Raw genomic sequence first — 18,140 nt, forward strand, 5'->3', positions numbered from 1 at the left:
GGTTGTGGTGAAAGAATGCAGCTCAGGCTCCCTTCTCTTTACATACACAAAAAAAAAAATGGAAACTGCAAAGCTGTTGCACAGTTTAAGATTTTTGTCTGCAAAACAACTATGGACACAATAAGAGCTGTCTATTTATGCATGCAATCTTAAGTTTTCAAGATTAAGCAAAATATACTTTGTGCAAGAAAACAAGTAACTCTAAGTTAGAAAAAGGTAATGAGATTTTTTCCAGTGATCACAAACATTTCAGGGGGAATAATTTCTTATTAAAAGGTATTGTTTGCAATAACTAAAGCCACCCATTGAGAAATGTAAGAATCTGAGAAAGAAGAATCTGCCGAGAACAGCCTTTAAGTATACATGAGATTGACAAGCAGATTGCAACTGTCCATGCTGGGAAAAATACAAAGGGGACAGGGGGAGAATATCTGTTCCTTCTCCCAGATATATAAATACACACACACTGTCTCAAATTAATAAATTTGCTAAAAGCCACACAGGAAATCCTGGTCACCACTCATACTAGATGTCACAAGTACCCCAATGCTTAGTGCACTATGCACCAGCCATATCTTCATAACATTTAGAACAATCCAAGTCGAAACAGTTTTCCCTAAAGCTGATTTCCCCAGTGTCCTATCCAATCTTGCTTAGGATGCCTGAAGCAAAGCAATACCTCATCATACTCATTCTGAATGAGAAAGGAAAAGCCTATTCCACAGTCTCTCACTGCTATCCAGTCCCTTTACCTTGCTTCATCTGATGCCCCCCAGTACCAACCCCAAACAGATCCCTGCAGCAATCCTTTTTATACTGCCTGCCCTTGCTCCTGCCCCCAGGTGGTATGTGTTGGCAACCATACTCTTCAGCTGCAAAATGGAAAACACTGAGGCTTTGAAGATATGAAATAAGCTGGCAGCTAATATTTAACAGTAAATATGCCTTAAAAAGAATAAAAAAAAAAAAACCAAAAAAAAAAACAAAAAACAAAAAAACACAATGAAAGTTCATTGAAACCCGAAATCCACAACCTTAATGGCAAAGATAACCCTGCAGCAGAGTGATTCGGGCTCTCCTGGGGGCTGAAATTGCCTGGCTAGTCCTGATTAACAAGATAAGCACAGACAGACCCATTGCTCTAAGATATTTTAGAGACAGCTAAAGGAATGACTGAGTCTCATGGGTTTAATAGCACTCACAATTTCAGTTATTTATATCGCCAGTTATCCAAGTATTTACCTGTCTCCAAAGCAGAACATTAACAGAATCTCTGTATAGTTGAATGAGATATTCCTAACATGTCAAAAACCTCAGCCAAAAACCTAAATAAATGGAACAGAAGTTCCTCACAGATACAGATAGTATCCCCAGATGAAGATGCCTGCTTGCCTCCTGTGCAGACTTCACCAGCCCAGCTGCTTTGGGCAGCAACAGCAGGGTAGCCACAGCAGCACAGAGCTACTGCAAAGACAGTATCTGCTCAGCATCTGAGACAAGCCTTGCTGCCCAGGTCACAGCTGCCACGTAGCAAACATACACAATGCTCTGATCTGCGTGTCCACCTAGAGCCCACACCTTCCCTTGGTTAGGATGGTGAGGCAAGATAGCCAGGAGAATCAGAGTCTCCTTGGTGAAAAGCTAGAGTAAGCAAACAGAGGACATGCCTGCACTACTGTGGGAGACGTGTTCAACCTGCCGCAGGTAGGATGATCCATCCCCTCCCAGGGCCTCTCAGGTACATACCTGACCAGATGAGTTGCTCTGGCGGTGGCAGAACTCCCCATGCCCCAGCAGCCACACAGACCACTCACACAACAGAGGCATCCACGACACTGCGGGCAGGGTGCGCGTCCCAAAAACTGGGTGGAGAAGCACCAAGCCTCCAGCCTGCTCCCTGAGTCCCAGGAAGGGGCTGCAGCAGTCATCCAGCCACAGCAACCTGGTTCCGACTTCAGGTTTTTTAGGGGGATGGAGCTCCTCAGCCCTGTGCTAGCCTTTCCTGTAGGATGTTGGCTGCAGGGAGTACCTGACCTACATCACACCTGCAGATTGGCTCAACTGAGCCTACAGAATTGTTCTGTCCAAATGATGGGTGCATCCTTCTTCCTTGGGAGAAATTGCGGCTAACAGATTAAAAGCTACTTAAAACTTAATTTCTGGCTGGACTGTCCTTTTGCAGTTGAACAACATCATTCTCACCACCCCTCCAAACAGCTCTGTATGTTGAAAGGGTTAAAAAAGACAGCAGAACCTTTAGCATTTTGATAGCTTTCCACACATGTATAGCAAAAAGTCTTTAAAATTCATTGCACTGAGATAATCCTTCAAGTCTAGCATTTCCTCCTCAGCTTGAGGCAACCAACTGGTTTTCCTCCCCTTAATACCTTAATAGAAAGCTCCGAGGAGTTGCCAGGCTAGAAGTCTCAAATATGCTCAAGAAAAGCAGAGTCCTGAAGTTCAAGAGAAGCCATGTAAAGTGTCTGGGGTTTAATTAAGAAACAACTACAGGGGCATCATCTTAGATACTGCAACCCCCCTAGAGATCCTGGCTTCTGTACATCACAGCTCACAACATACGCACACACTGTTTTCCTTCCAAAACGCTGAGCATGCACAGCCCCCACTAATTCCAGCTGCCATGGAAGGTACTCAGCATCTCTGAAGAATGAACAAATTAAAAACCTTGACCCTGATTCAACACAAGCTTGGGGACTTGAGCTCTCATCAAGATCAAGGCTGAATTTTTTTAATGCTATTACAATCTCAAGAACAAAGCTGTGATTTTGAACTGTACAATTGGCATTAATACTCAGCAGCTCCACACCTGTGCCTGGGAAGTTTGGTTTGGTTTTTTGTTGTTTGGTTTTTTTACAGCGTGTGCCTTTTTAACAACTCCAAAGAAAATCGCTTTCTCAAGGAAGTGCCCAGGAGTGCCTCAGGGCGGACAAAGCAGCCATCTCACTTCGTGGCTTTGATTAGGATTGCTGCAGCGAAAACAGGCAAATGCTTCAGGACCACATCACTCCTCAGATACCACTAAATGGTAGGACTCAAGGAGTCACTAACTTCTTAAGGACTATTAGGCCTGATTAGATCCTCTCCACAAACACTTTTTTGGGGATAAACAGTCTGAAAAAGCCAGTCTGTTCCATGGAAAATACTTGTTATAAACCCGTGCACACTTCTAAGAAAGTTTAAAAAGTCAAAAGTTGGCATTCAAAAGAAAGCAGGAGTAGCAGTGAGTGCACTGCAGTACGATGGGAAAAAGGAGGCTCAGATCTCAGGGCCATGACCTGTAGTCTCCCACGCTCTAATGCATATCCCAAACCACAAAATATTGACTATATTGGCTGAGGTAAGAACCCACCTCCTCCCACCCCAGTCCTTCCAAAACTTCAGAAGATCTTTATTCCTCTTTGAGAAACAACCAACCAAACAACACTTCCCCCGCCTCCCCCCCCAAAAAACCAACCCACAAACAGAGCTTCATTTACAGAGAAAAAGGTACTCTATCCAAATTTAGTAAATGCACAATTAACACCATCAAAAGACCACCTTAACAACATATCACTGAGCTATATGGGATATTTGGCTCCAAGAGAACAGCAAAGCAAGCAATTTATTTAGCTGGGAAAAATCCTCCTATAATACAGGAAATATTCCCTCCACATTTTTTAAACCCAAGATATCTTTTCTAGGAGCAAAACTGGATAGGTGCTATGAAGGAAGAAAGAGTGACTCTGGCTCTTCCTTAAAAGCAAGATTTCTTATTTTCTAGTCTGTTACAAGTTCCCTGTGACACCCTCAGCAAGTCATTTAGATTCCACTTACATCAGTAAAATGGGAATTGGTAAACAGGATGCTCTGCCTCAAAAAGGTGCTACAAAGATACAATCCATTTGCAACTGTGAGATGTTCAGATAATGTGGACCACGCAGAAACTCCATAAACAAGTGGTAGGTAATCACTGTGGCACAAAATAGAGAGGCTACATCTGCCAGAAAAATTCTGAGCAACAGACTCATGCTGGTGGGCTAGTACATGGATAGTTCAGATGCCTGCCCAATCTGTTCACTCAGGCATGCTGCACTGTTTCATTACCCGCCAGTCAATCTCTGATTTATGTCTAGGAGTATACACACAATAACAAATGCTACTAGCAATGCGAATCCTCTTTCGAACGCATTTACAGTTATTGGAAGGGTGAGAAAATTACCTTATCAGTTTCAACAACTGCATCTGTTTCACCACCTCCTTGCTGAACAACAGTGTATGTGGACAAATCCTTGCTTTACTAGGCAGAATTCATCACAAGTTAAAAAGCTCAGGGAGAGTAGAACAGGAAAGGCGAAGGAAGTGACAAATCTTGTCCATGCAGAGTTACCTACAAAGCTGCAAGATAGACTTAGGCGCTCTTACATTTAATCATATTCCATTTAAAAATCAATGTTTGGTCCCACTCCATACTGTTGCACTTCACAAAGAATCAAAGCTTGCCGCTTCATGTTAAAGAACAGTCTACAGGTGTAATGTTGTAGCATGCTAAGGGAAACAGATCCACTACATGGCTTCTTTTGGGCTCCTTCAGGTTTAAATGACCAGTCCTAGACTGCAACAGTGAAGCCCACATGAATACAGCTCCAGCCACAGAAAGGATTTTGCAAGTCAATCTCAGGGAACAACAGGGGCATGCAGCCCTGATCTGGGTTCTGGCAAACCCTCCACAACACTATCCTAGTGTCTGTCCTTATATGAACAGGACAAATTTGCAGTGTGGCTCAACCATACATCTAAGTTCTCAGCTTACTGGAACTATTTTCACACTAACCTGATTTTTTTCAGTTCTCCATCCCTGATTCAGAAGAAGAAAAGAGTGAAGTCTTAGATCTATAGCTTGCTTTTCTCAATAATTTACATATACTTATTACTACATATACTTAACAAATATGGACATGAAATGGATGCAAAGTTTGGTCATTCACTGACTAGAAGACGCAAACTGACTTTTCTACTCCTTAAAAAGGTCTTATATAATTCCCAAATGCCAGCTGTCATTAACAGTCTAAACCTCTGAAGAAAAGCAGCAGCTTACCTTCATCCTCCTGGGGATCTAAGGAACTTTAGCAATCAGCCTCTTAGAAGTTCCTTTGGAGGTTCTTTTAATGACTGTAACCAGAAGCAGCAAGAGGCAGAAAGCTGCTGATATTCCAGTCAAAGATAGAAGACTTAGATTTGATTAAAAGAAGTATTTTTTGTGAAAACATATTAAGATATTATTGTCATCTAATATTTGAAAATAAGTATTGCCTTTTTATCACCAAAAGAACATAAAAGCAAGGCTTATGGTGTTTCTATTTGTTCTTTCAAACACTCCGTATCTGGGGTCTGCATCTCTGCCTGGGGGGCAGACACATTGGAGCTCATCTCACATCCAGGAGTGCTTTGATGTATGATTTCCAGAGTTGAATGTGTGTTGTGGATTCCTCTCTGCTACAGCCAGCAGAGCTGTATGGAGATCCTGGTTCTGGTTTCCACTAGCTCAAGCCTTCTGCTGCCCCATGCTTCTGTGTGCTATGAACACACCTTATGCCTCTTTCTTTAATTTGAAGGAGAAGGAGGGGTGAAACCAAAAGGGCAAGCTCAGACTCCTCATCTACCACAAGATGAACAAAAGTCTTCTTAAAACAGGGTAGCAGAGACCATCTGAGGATACACTTGGCTTCTTGGAAACAGGAAACTCCCGTTATTTAAACCTCAAATACACAGCAAGGGCCTGGAATGTTTTGCCTTTAAGAGGAGTGTTTTGCCTTTGCCTAGATGAAGCTTCAACCCCCAGCCTTTTTTTCCTCCCTTTTTAAAAGGAGGGGGAACAAAATACAAAGTAAAGGCAAAGTGGCATTCTCATACAATCAGAACCGGAGTGTGCCTCTCAATTTTGCAATCCCACCTTTTACGACAGAGGAAGCCCCTGAAAGCTCCCCTCAGCAGCCAAGCAGCACACAGCGCATCAGGGTTCAGGTGGCTGAGCTGCCCTGGAACAACCAGATCCAGGGTCTTTGATGACGCAGAGAGCAACCACAGAGAACAAATGCCCTGGCTAAGCACAGGCCTAGCTTATCTGAGATCCCCTTCTGGCTTTCTTCCTGTTATCTCCTCACTCTCCAAGGAGAATTAAGAAAGGATGAAGAGAGAACCACTTTCCTGTCCTCTCCATAAAACAAGGGGAGAGAAGAAATTGGAAGAAAGAGGCCTATTACTGAAACCACGTGTTACCCCTGCCTTTGCTGAGCTCACTGCAATCAAACCAGTGGGAGAGTGTTTCATCCTGTTCCAAGAAGCTCCTCTCTTGCCCTAAGCATTATTTTTCCTACCCTGCCCAACAATAATGGCCCAGGCACAAACATATCAGCAGCGTTCAGCTATATTTTCCTTGGCTGCTTAAGGTGCTTTTCTAATAATATTCCTCAGAGAAAGATGGGGTTTAGGAGCTATATAGCCTTGTATAGCCTTGACCCTGCCAAAATACACCGGCAGTGCTTCAGGGTCAGTCACTCTCCTCCTGTGACTAACATGCTGATTATTTTGCCGAGGTCTCAAGAGATTCTTCACTCCACTCCATGAAGAGCACATCCAGGGGAGACACAAACCTGCAGAACCAGTGAGGAAAGACAGCAAGGACACCTGGATGGGAACTTAGTTTCTCATCCCACCACATCTTTTGAGACTTAAGATATTTTTTCAGACTTAAGATATTTTTTCGTTCTACATAGGGATAAAGGTTTGGAATCCACCTTGGAATCCTTCATGCAAAAACCCATGTGCTCTAGAACAGCAGTCCTGTGGTTAGGACATACATTTCTGGCATGTAGGAAACCTGCTTTCAGGACCCTGTTTTGGATTTATGACAGCATAGGTGAAAAACACAAACCACTTGGCTCCTAACCAGCATCTCTGTTTTGACTAAGAAATTCTATCCCAAATGCAAGAAATCCACCCAAGGAGAACTAAGTGGAGACCAACCCTTTCCCGCAAAGCGGTACTGGTTTCAATAAATCAGCATTTTCTGCAGGCAAATTGTTTCCTTGAAAAACTCCCAGCCAGTCCTAGCCTCAAGTAGTAACTACTGTGGTTTCTGCTGAAGACATAAGCCTGGAAGCAACCCACCCAACAGAGGTTCTGCTTATAAAACAGCTCGCCTCCCCTAAGTAGGGCCAAGCCAACACTGTGTAGAAGAAAAAGTTTCCTGAAGTTTACCCTGACACCTCAGGATTCTCTCTTCTTCTCCTAAACCAGCAGTTTGTATTGTTAAAACAGAGGAAAGGAGGTGTGGTGGGAAAACCTCACACGCTCCGTTCTTGTTTACTTTATTCGTTCCTTAGTCTGTGTGATTCGAGACAGTAAAAATGTTGCTGATGTCCAAAAGAGCGTGTGCATATACATACGTGTGTGGCAAAAGCTTCAGAGCCTGGCCTGTACATTATGTGGACAACTTTATGCACTGGGACAGACAGCATCTTTTTCTTCCATAGCTCTAAGGAGTGGTAAACCTGTCTGCAGAGGGAATTAAAAGAAAACATACAGTAATATCGCAGATGTATCTCACAGTTTGTCTTGCTGATTTAAGACGCTTCCTATGAATTGGCTTGAAAGCATTGCCAGAAGTACAGCCTTCTTAAACTATGTTCTCCAGAAAGAATGCTTTTCTTCTTTTAAACACAGGATTTTATGTGCAGTACAGGATTATCCTATATAGGTCACTGACACACCATGGAAACCTGTGTAAGAAGGGCTATTTAGATAAATAGCTCCATTCCCACACTAAATTTTTTGGCTTCTCTTCCCTTATTGCTAAGAATATTTCAATTGAAACAACATCTTTGTGCCTTTGAGGATCTCTGCTCCTGCTGCCACTTCCCCACCTGGAGCTATAATCCTACGCTTGTCGCAAACCCAGCCGCTGCTGCAGAAATTATTACAGCTATAATCTGCAGATTATAGCAACTTTTAATAGGGGATAAGCAGCAGGAAAAGGTGAGTTTAAGCAGCAAAGAACCTGCTGGTTCAAAGAGCCCTATTATTAATATTTATTATTTTTAAGCATTCATTGAGTGCTGTAGAAGATAAAAGAATGAACTGAATGCAAGAACCAAGGAACCGAGTTTATATAAGACAAGACAACGGGAGAGCATAAAGAATAGGCGTAGTGCCTGGGAAGAAGGGGATCCAAAGAAAAGGTAGCAACAGCAAGGGAAAAAAGCTGCACCTTTTATCAACAAGATGTTCCTAATAGTAAGAAGTATGAAGAGAATTAAAGAATTCCTCGGTGTCTAATCAGAACTGTTCCCCACAGGAAATCTTCTGAGCATTATTACAAGGTGTTGGCATATCTTAAAGAATGGAGCTTTGATCATAAAAAGCAAGTGTGTGGAGGGGGGAAACTGGAAAAACAACAAAAGGAAATGCAACTGCATCACCCTGTGGTATGAGGGCAAAATCCAGCCCTGGACAGACGCTTTACAAAGCTCCAAGTAAATCCATCTAGGCCTTGTGTAAAAGGTTAGAACGAGGCATACTTCTCACTCAGGTCCTCCATTGTAGACAAATTCCTCCTCTTCCCCACAAATCCTTTGCCCCTGTTGCCCCAGAGGGACCCCCAGTTACTACTTCTCTTCCCTAACAAAGATGCAAGCTTGTGGCTTACACTCTTTTAAACCTTCACACTTTCAAACAACAACCCATGACGCTTCACAGTTCCAATGCCCTTTACCGTTAGCTAACAAGAATGTTCATCATACCCACATGCTGGGGGTACTGCCTTCATTTTCACAGCTGGCGAAGCAGATGCTCAGAAAAGCAACGCAACTTGCCCAGAGCCAAAGAGGCCCTACAGCGGGCTGGTGTTAGTGATGCTGGCATTTGCACCTCTCAGTTCTGATCAGTAAAAGCAGTGACAGGACTTGGGAGTGAAAGTCCAGCTCCCCCCCCCAATGCCCTCTGCTCCCCAAGGCTAGTGCAGAGCTTCAAAGCTGTTCCCAAAGAGCATCACATTACAGAAATACAAGAAATCCACTACAAACTGAAACTTGGAACTATATCTGCAGCGGCATTAACAAAGAAAATTAATGTTTTTAAACTAAACTCTGATTCTTCTCCTGCCAAGCCCTCCCCACTGCAGTATCAAAATATGAACACACAAAATGCAAAGCATGAAACCTTCTGCTCCCTTCAGCACAGTGAAGAAGGGGGGGGGGGGGGGGTGTGTGTCAAAACAAAACAAAACAAAAAGTCTTAATCCAGCCAGTCTCTGGGAAACCCTATTCTTAATCTCATCAGACTGTTGCTCCTGACCAATGTTTCTCTTAACATTTAAAAGAAGAGAATCAGTTTTTAATTGGCAAAGCATCACTGTAAGCTGAAATCCTTATCAGTTTGGAAGGTCTTTTTTCAAGACTGTGAACCCAGAGTCATTCATCACATCAGCAAAGTATTACGCTGTCAATTCTCAGGCTGCCAAAGCAAAACGTAGGTCAAAGAGATCTATTGGTGCTTCCAGCCTCAAGCATTTCCAGAACTAGCTCCCAGCTTCTCCTGTATCTTATTCTGAAAAGCAGCTTGGTGCAACTCTAGAAAATCCCTGTTATGTGTCTGTGCTTCAGCCATATTCCCATCAGAAGCAAAAGCTTTGTTGATCAACACAAAATAAGCACCTCATTCTAAGCAGCTCCGAGAATCCCCTCTGACATTAGCAGGAACAAGGGGTAGTCAGCAGTTCAAAAATACATCAGATCTCAAGTCCACCCCTCGTAAGAACATTTTGAGACATTCAATCGTTTATTCTCAATTATTTCTCATACGTGTCCATTGTGGATCCACCACATTATTATCATTAATAAGTCCCATCAATTATTATCATCCAAGACTGACATCAAAAAGCATGCTGTTTTCAAATGATTACAGAAATAAGTACATTGACAACAGTGACAGTGACTCGCATTCCAAAATCCACTAAATTTCCATACTGCTATCTCATTTACCCTGGCAGCAGGTTTTGAGAAGTTCATCTGAAAGATACACACAGGTCCCAGAGACTTCTATGAGAAACAGGTTCTGAGAAACCAGCCCAGTATAGGCATAAGCTCTCTCTGTACAAGAAGATCTGGTTCTCTTCGCTCCCCAAGAAAATGACATGTGCCATCAAGTGAGCCAAGAATGAACCCTGTTGTTGCTTTCCCAGCATAGCGTGTTCCAGTTCAGTGCCCTGTGATGTCCATGTCTCAAGAACAGGCAAACTGCCAGTCGGTTCATTTAGACCGTTTTTCCTGAAGAAGTGTAGACACCATCATTTACTGCAATCTTTATTACTCTAGAACTCCTTCCTCATAGACTGTCATGCATTGAGCTTTTCGTAAGGAGTAAATATAGTAACTGTTTCCATAATAATGTTAAAAATACCCCAACAGATTAAATTCAACAGATGAAACAGGGCCATAAATACGTATGTCTAGCAACATGACCAAAATCACCCTTCTTCAAACTGGGCATTGGGCCATGAAAAAAAAGCTGCTAGCATTACAATTTCAGTGAGCCTTATGAGAAGCACAGAGCTGCAGAAACAGTCAGTACTGTAATCATGCACAGTATATACGACCCGAGCTGTAGCCAGGGCCTCTAAGCTCCTGAGCCCCTGCCAGGCTGTGCCAATGACCCACAGTCAACAAGTCACCATATGGTCCCATACCCCATTCCGCTCATCTGTCTTGTTGCCTTTCCAGACATCTGGGACAGCACAAAATGTATTTAAAGCTGTTTATGACTCAAGTGAGAAGTCTGAAAGAATATTAGAGCTATTATTACCTCTGCTATACTACATGACTTTTCATGTTAGCAGCTTGGTTCAGTTCCACTTCCCCAGGATCAACAACCACTGTAAGGTTTTGTCCTGACACTTAACATCACAGACATCGGGAGTAAAGAGGATACAGGTTGCACTGCTTCCAGAAGACTAACTAGGGCAGACTTCAGATCACACTGGGCACCACACAGGCACTCCAAGAAAGTCCCTCTCTAACGTGGCTATGTGCCAACTAAATGAGGGAGACAAAAGGGCAGGAATAGAGATGAACTAAACACAGTCAATCAACAGCTGAGCTGAGCAAACTCAGACCTAAGCCCTAATTCACAAAATCGTGCAGCCCCTTTAATAATCACAGAACCAAGTAATATCAAGCACATGGACGAGATTCAGTTTCAGCACTGTTTATTTCATCAAAAGCATCCTCTGTTTCTTCCTGAAGTGATACACTGGTCTAAAAAATCTGAACTTCATTTGGGTTTAAGAATTTACTCTTCTACAGCAACGTGTCAATTTATTTATCAAGTAGCTGGAAACTTCCATTTTAGACCAGGTTTATTCAGTAAATATATAGCAAAGGGAACATCCTGATGGCCAAAAAAGCCCCAAAGGACAAGAACACCCAGAGACTTCCCAATTGTTGGAATCCTTCTTGGAGAGACTACACAGACAGGAGGGATCCTGTGCAGAAACAAGACCCATACTAAAAACCTGTGATAGTCAAAAACCCACTTCCATCATCTCTAAGGACAATGACAAGATACTGGTTTTCGTTTTCTTTTAACTGAATTTAAATTGAGGTGAGGGTAAATTGACACTACATGAATACTCTCAATTGTAATGTAATATCCACTGCATATCAGTCCACCAAACATGAGCATTCACATTAGGCATATGGTCATCCAAAGCTTCCTGGATCAAGACACCTGCAGAGACAATTCAGATCAAAAAAAAAAAAAAAAAAAAAATCACACATATACAACTCACTAGGATACTGAGCCTCTCTGCCTCTAGCTCTGAGGAAGATCAATGAAGGACAGCACCTCCAGCACAGCTCCACTGCCCTGGAAGGGTATATGCTGCGTCTTATAAACTTTGGGAAAATAGAAATCCTTCAAGCCCATTGCTAGAGAACAGAAGGTGGCAGAGGCGCAGAAACAAATCCCATTTGGGGTCAATTTGTAAGAGTAAAACATCTTTATCATTTGTTTCTTTAAATCTTATCTATGCAAAAATAAATAAAAACATGCTGACAAACTGGTTTAGCAGCTGGTATGGTTAACAAAAAAAAAAAAAAAAAAATCAATGCACCACCCTCCTATAGCCACTTCTTTCAGTCTCAGACGATTTATACTAAATTAGCCCATGACAGATCTTTACCAATGCAGAAATGATAAACAGCAAAGCAGCTGCTAAATGCACCAAGGCAAGAGGTTGGGGGGGAAGGGGGAGAAGTCCCATCAACTATTTGATGGGCACTGAATTCACCCAAATCCTCTGGAACTAAGGGATAGGATAACTCATTCACCATTTTGGAAACTCAAGACTGCAAGAGCAGTGAAAAGAAAATAACAAGTGTTGGCACAGGGGAAGGAACGGACACAAGAGGAATGCTGAACTGTGTAGTCACGAGCAATGGTAGGACCAAAGGCAACTTGGCTGTCGCATAAATTACAAATGAGATAGCAGTGACCATCAGAAAGCAAAGGTCTAGACATCTGGAACATATCCTCATATGAAATACAATTAAAGTCCAGCAGTCGTCCCAGTGCTGAGAAGTGGTGGGAACAGAGGGAAAGGAAAACACAAAGTATTTAAGGAAATTTAGAAGGAATAAGCATTATGAGAAAGAATGGAGTTGTGTGAAATGATTTTTCTGTACAACCTTTTTCCTCCTTCATTTGCTACTTCCAGTTAAGATTAGCAATCATTTCCAAGGGGAAAAAAAAAAAATAAAAAAAAAATAAAAAGAGAACTCCAAAGAAATAGCTTAAGAGGGAATGAGCAACTCCAGATCCCAAACAGCTTATTCCTGTGCATCTTGGGGTAGAAATACACAGGCTTTGTCCTCTCCTGCAAATATATTATTTGGTTTTGAGTCACTATTTTGAAGTGAAAACTACAGACCTCCACTTCCCAAAGCAACTTTCCAACGCTCCCTGTACTACTTGCATTTTTTAACTCAAAAAACAAGAAAAATGGATCCAAAATCTTTCCCTCACATTTTATTGATAAGTCAGTTTAAGTTAAACAAACAAAAAAATCATACTAACATTAGTCAAAAACTCTTGAAAAAGCAAAAAGCAGTGATTATCTTGCAACACTACCCCCAAACAAGGACTGCTTCAACAGCCTCACAGGATTAGTAAGGAGTATAGATATTCATCTGTTTTATTTATAGCTTCTAAACAGACCTTGAACCTACTACCACCTCATGCAATGACTTATCTTCAAGATGTCAAGAACTATGCACTACCTCACAAAACTCTCCGAAAACAACTTGGACCACCATCTGCTTATTTATGTACCTTAAGCCTCAATTTTGTAGCATCTGAACTTCTCTTTTCAAGTCCTTCCTCATGCAAGACCCACGGCCCCATAAATCCAGTAGCTTCTGTTCCCAGAGCAGTTGTGTCTGTTTTCCCGCAGCCTGGTGAGAACAGACAAGACTCAAGATAATTAAATAAAAACACAGGAACTGCATTATTTATTTTAAAGGAAAACGTGTCTTCTAGGAAGAAAGTCCTTTATTTGGGCAAATCTGTAAGCTGTTTATCAGCTTAAACTCATTATCTGCCCATATGGTCTTAGCACTGTGGTTTAAAAAAAAAACAAACGGGCATGCACTATCTGATGAAATGTCATCTGCCCTTATGCCAGAAACTAGTATTTTTGCATTGATGTCAAATCAGGATCCTTGCCACAAGTGAAGGGCTACCATAAGGATAGTCATAATATTTTAATTATGAAGGGATCTTACAGAAGGCAGCAAAGAAGGCAGGGGCAAAGCAAGAAAACCCATTCACAAAAATATGAAGTCACTTAATTCACTTTTTGCCTCCTCTGCTCTAGTTCTTTTTGTTTGGGGAGGTGGGGTGGGAAGAGAGCAACCTAACTTAAAAAGAAAGAAAAAGGCAAGAGACTGAGACACTAGAGCCAATAAACACACATCAAAGCACGAGATGGCTCTGCTTCAACTGCCTACAGTATTCATCCTGGGATAGATTAAGGCAAGATAAAAGGTGCTAGGAGGGAAAATACTACCCCTACAGCAGTGCAGACCCTCTCTCTCACTTGCTCAGCCCTAATGCTGAGAGAACACCACGATCCCAGCCAGCTCTGCTGCACTGAAAGCAGCAAGCACACGATAGACTCAGTTTTAGAGAAACCCAAATTTGTCCACCATCGTGTGCTCTCAGGGACTAGCTCCATGCAGTGAGGTGGTTTGAAGCCCTTCCCGCTCCCCCGTCGAGCTGCTGCAGCCGAGCAGGAGCTGGGTTTATTGATTCTGTGAGTCACAATTAGCCACAGGACGCAGGACCAAAGGTTTAGCACAGGACATTAAACCTGACTGTCTGAGCTGTCAACTTGGTTATTCCAAGGAGAGAGAAACAAATTGAAGTCACAGTAACAGATGTTACTCATGTTTTATGAACTGCAGTATTATTCCTGGTTACAGATACAGTTTCTGCCTTTTAAAACAGATCTGCAATGCTGCGTGTATGAAATTATTTCGATTAAACAACACACAGGCAACTTGGCAAAGGACTTAAGGATAGCTCAGCATTTTCATACGCACACATTCCCGTTTCCCTTTCGCCCAGCCCCACCCTGAGAAGTATAATACATGTTAAAGCAGCCAAAAATGAGATCACGCCAGGATAGAGTCATTCATTGCCATCAGCTGAGGCGAGGATGCAAACGCTCAGACCCCACTCCTCTTGCGAAAAACACACTCAGCCTCTTCTCGGTTTCCGCTGGGGGGAAATTAAGTTGCTGGGATCTGTTCTAAGTTTTAAGCGAGCCTGGAAACGGAAGACTGGTGTTCTTCCCAGGACGTCTCATCCTCACACCCCAGAGGGAATAAAGGGATTTCCCCATAATTTACAAAGGAAATCTGAAATACTTGCCCTATGAGCAAAGCCACCCCCAAGCTCACCTTGCTCCTCCGTACCAAGCGGAGGGGCCGCCGGCGCTACCCAGGCTCTGCTGGAAGAGCCGGGCTGACACGGCACAGCAAGAAAGCCCTCTCGTGGAAACCGCCCGCATCACCCACCCGAGCCCCCCTCCTCCCCCGGCCCCGGCCCCGGCCCCGCACGGGGGTCGCGGCCCGCCCCGGGCACCGCGCCGGGCATCCCCCCGCCACCCTCCCGGCTGCCGACCGACGGCTCGCCTCCGCCTGTCCCTTTCCCAAGGAACAACCACCCCTTCACCTGCACCTCTCACGGGTTTAAGTGCGCAGCAGCTGGGGTGGCTAAGCAATTTGTGGGAAAGGTCTGCTTCGCAGAACGGGTGGGACAATCGGTAGAAATTTCATCTCGATTTTGCTGGCAGCCCGCAATATCTCAGAAAAGTTAAAGCTCTTCCTTTCTTCTTCTCACCCCGCTATGCTTAAATTCATGGCAACTGTATCGCATGGTATTTTAGCTTACGCCAACAAAAGCTGTACCTCGGCCACAACAAATACAGAAACATTAACTGCCTTCTAGGGAGGGTCAAACATTTGAATCATTTTAACATGCTATACAAATATTTCAGTGAAAGCAGATGATAAAGAAGCGCAACTGTACGTGATGCTACACAGTCAAATCTGAAAGATTCCCCCCAAATTACGAAAAAGACAAAGAACGCACCTATTTCTCCCAACGACATTCCTATCATTTGCTCTCAGTTTGTATACTTTCGAGACAGAACAACTGCCGCTCCTTACAAAAGCACTGAATACCAAAATAATCATTTCACTGGTAGAATCCATCAAAGACTTGGATACGTCCTGTTGCATTAAAACAACTCTTTAATAACTCCACACACTTTTTATCCACCAGTAAAATCCCAGGGCAAGCCTGCGCTCACAATTTGCCTATACTCAGCCAGGCACACAGCCATCTCCAGCACGCTTCTGCCCAAGTAGCTTTGGTAGCCACTGGCTATTCAGTGAAATACGTGCCTACAGTCTATTAATTGTGTTCAAATTTTCTCTTATTATAGAAATACAAGCAGTAATCAGGCTGAGCTTACTAATTGCTGACAGAAGTGCTAGAGAAAAAAAGAAATTACAATTACCAGACTTCACAAAAAACCACCCAAGTACAATGCATCTGAAAATACTGCCTACTCACTCACTCCAACATTTAAATACAAAAGTTATGATAAAACTTTAAGTGCCCAGCTGTACTGCCTATAAAACCCACACATCTCAGTGGGGTGGTACCTCACTAACATGTTGTTGCAGCTCTAAGTCTCCATCAAAAAGCGGGGACCGACCCAGGGTGGAGGGATTGCAGTTTGCCCATCAGCAAAGTGTGAAAGAGAAAATTCCTACCGGACAGGACTGAAGTCAGAAAGACGGGTAACTCTCCCACCCTCCTCATCCAAACTTCAGGGGTGGCGGCGCACCCCAAAACGCTGCCGGCGCACGGCGGAGCGCCCCGGGCGCAGCCTCCAGGCACCCAGCGGCCCCTCCGCTTGCCTTCCCAGTAAAAGGGCTCCCGGCGCGGGGGGGCTGGGGGCAATATAACACAGAAACATTGAGGGCAGGCTCTGAGGCGCTGCCGGGTACCGGCCAGGGGGGGCTCCCCGGGGCCCGACCCCGCAGAGGTGTTACCAGCGGGGCGAGTTCAGCGGGCTGGGGCTGCCGGGGAGCCTCCCCGCCAGCTCCCTCGCCGGCGCTCCGTCAGGCGGCCTGCCGTTCCGGCCCCGAGAAACTTGCACGCGCGGCACCGGGGAGCCACGGCGCTCCCGCACCCCCCCGGGGACGCAAGGCGGCGGCGGGGGGAGGCGAGCCCCCTCCCGTGGGTGCCGCCAGCCCGCTCCCCCCGCGTCCCAGGGCAGCGGGAGGGCGGTGCGGTGCCAAGCCGGAGCCGGCAGCCCTGGCAGGGGGACGGGACCCCCGGCAGGGCTGGCGGAGGACAGGCTGCCGCGCACGGCCGGGGCACCGAGGAGCGAAGGCCGGCTCTTTACCTGCCGGCGGCTGCAGCAGCAGGCGGCTCCCGCGGCGGCGGCTCCCCGGGGACGGACCGCGCTGCGGGCGGGCGGCTCCCGGCGGCGCTGGGCTCCCACTGCCGAGCGCGCCCCGTGCCCGGCCGCCGCGGAGCGCCAGAGCCGCCAGCGCAGCCGGCTCCACCTCCCGGCCGTGCCCCCTTCTCCGCCCCCGCCCGGCCCGGCCCGGCCCGGCCCGGCGCAGCCCCGCCCGCCCGCTCGCCTCGGCCCGGCCCCGGCGGCCGGGCGCGGCGCTGGCCGCCGCGCCGCCGCCCCCCGCTCCTCCCGCCTTCCCCCCTCGTCTGCCCCGTCCCTCGCCAGAAAACTTCCCGGGTGCCCTCGGCCGGAGTCGCCAAAGGCAGCCTGGCCACTCGTCCCTGGCATAGGGGCGCCGGCGGCGGCTCCTCGGCCGTCTGGGGGTGCGGGAGCGGCAGCCCGGGGAGGGCGGCCCGGAGGCAGCCAGCCTGGGACCCTCCGCCGCCGGGGCTCGCAGGAGGCACCGGGGGAAGGAGAGCTGCCTGCTCCCCTCTCCAGGGTGCCCCCCGTAACACCTGATGGGCTTCTGATGCACCGGGGCTGATCCCGGGGATGCAAGAGAAAGACCAGGGAGGTGGGAGGTCACTTGTTGGCCGGTATCTCGGTGAGAGCTGCCTAAATGCATTCGGAGATCTGTCAGAGGAACTTCAAACAAGGAATGGCACTGTGGGATTGGAAAGCCTTTCAAAAATGCATACCAAACCAACCGAAGAGCCCATGTTTGTGACACGGGAAAAGCCAACCCTCCTAAGCCTGCTTTCCTAAGGAAATATGGCTTATGCAGTCATGCTCTGTGTGCATGCCAATAACTTCTGAGCCAGTTAAACAATTTCAATTAAGTTTGACAACTACAAATTTCAGAAAAATAGATAACTGTGTAGAGGAGGTCATCTCTTTTACTGCTCTTGCACATAGGACAACTGTATCCCGAGTTCAACGGCATCCAACAGACACCAGGGAATCCACAGGGGGGTTCAACTCAACTGTCTCCTAGGGAAATCAAGCTTCACTGGTCCTGACGCTCACAAAAGTACTCGCTGGGTTGGAGGGA

General features: G+C 45.5%; 1 protein-coding gene across 1 annotated transcript in view; it reads right to left on the minus strand.

Moving 5' to 3' along the window:
• The window catches only part of TSPAN18 (tetraspanin 18), a 126,885-nt gene extending 109,736 nt beyond the window's left edge, over positions 1 to 17,149 (minus strand). The window contains exon 1 of the mRNA XM_082316629.1: positions 17,036 to 17,149. The gene's annotated coding sequence lies outside the window, so the exon portion shown is untranslated. The remainder of the gene's footprint in view (positions 1 to 17,035) is intronic.
• Between the last annotated feature and the right edge of the window lie 991 nt (positions 17,150 to 18,140).

Source organism: Platalea leucorodia, assembly GCF_965183815.1.
Source record: "Platalea leucorodia genome assembly, chromosome: 7".
Classification (NCBI taxonomy): domain Eukaryota; kingdom Metazoa; phylum Chordata; class Aves; order Pelecaniformes; family Threskiornithidae; genus Platalea; species Platalea leucorodia.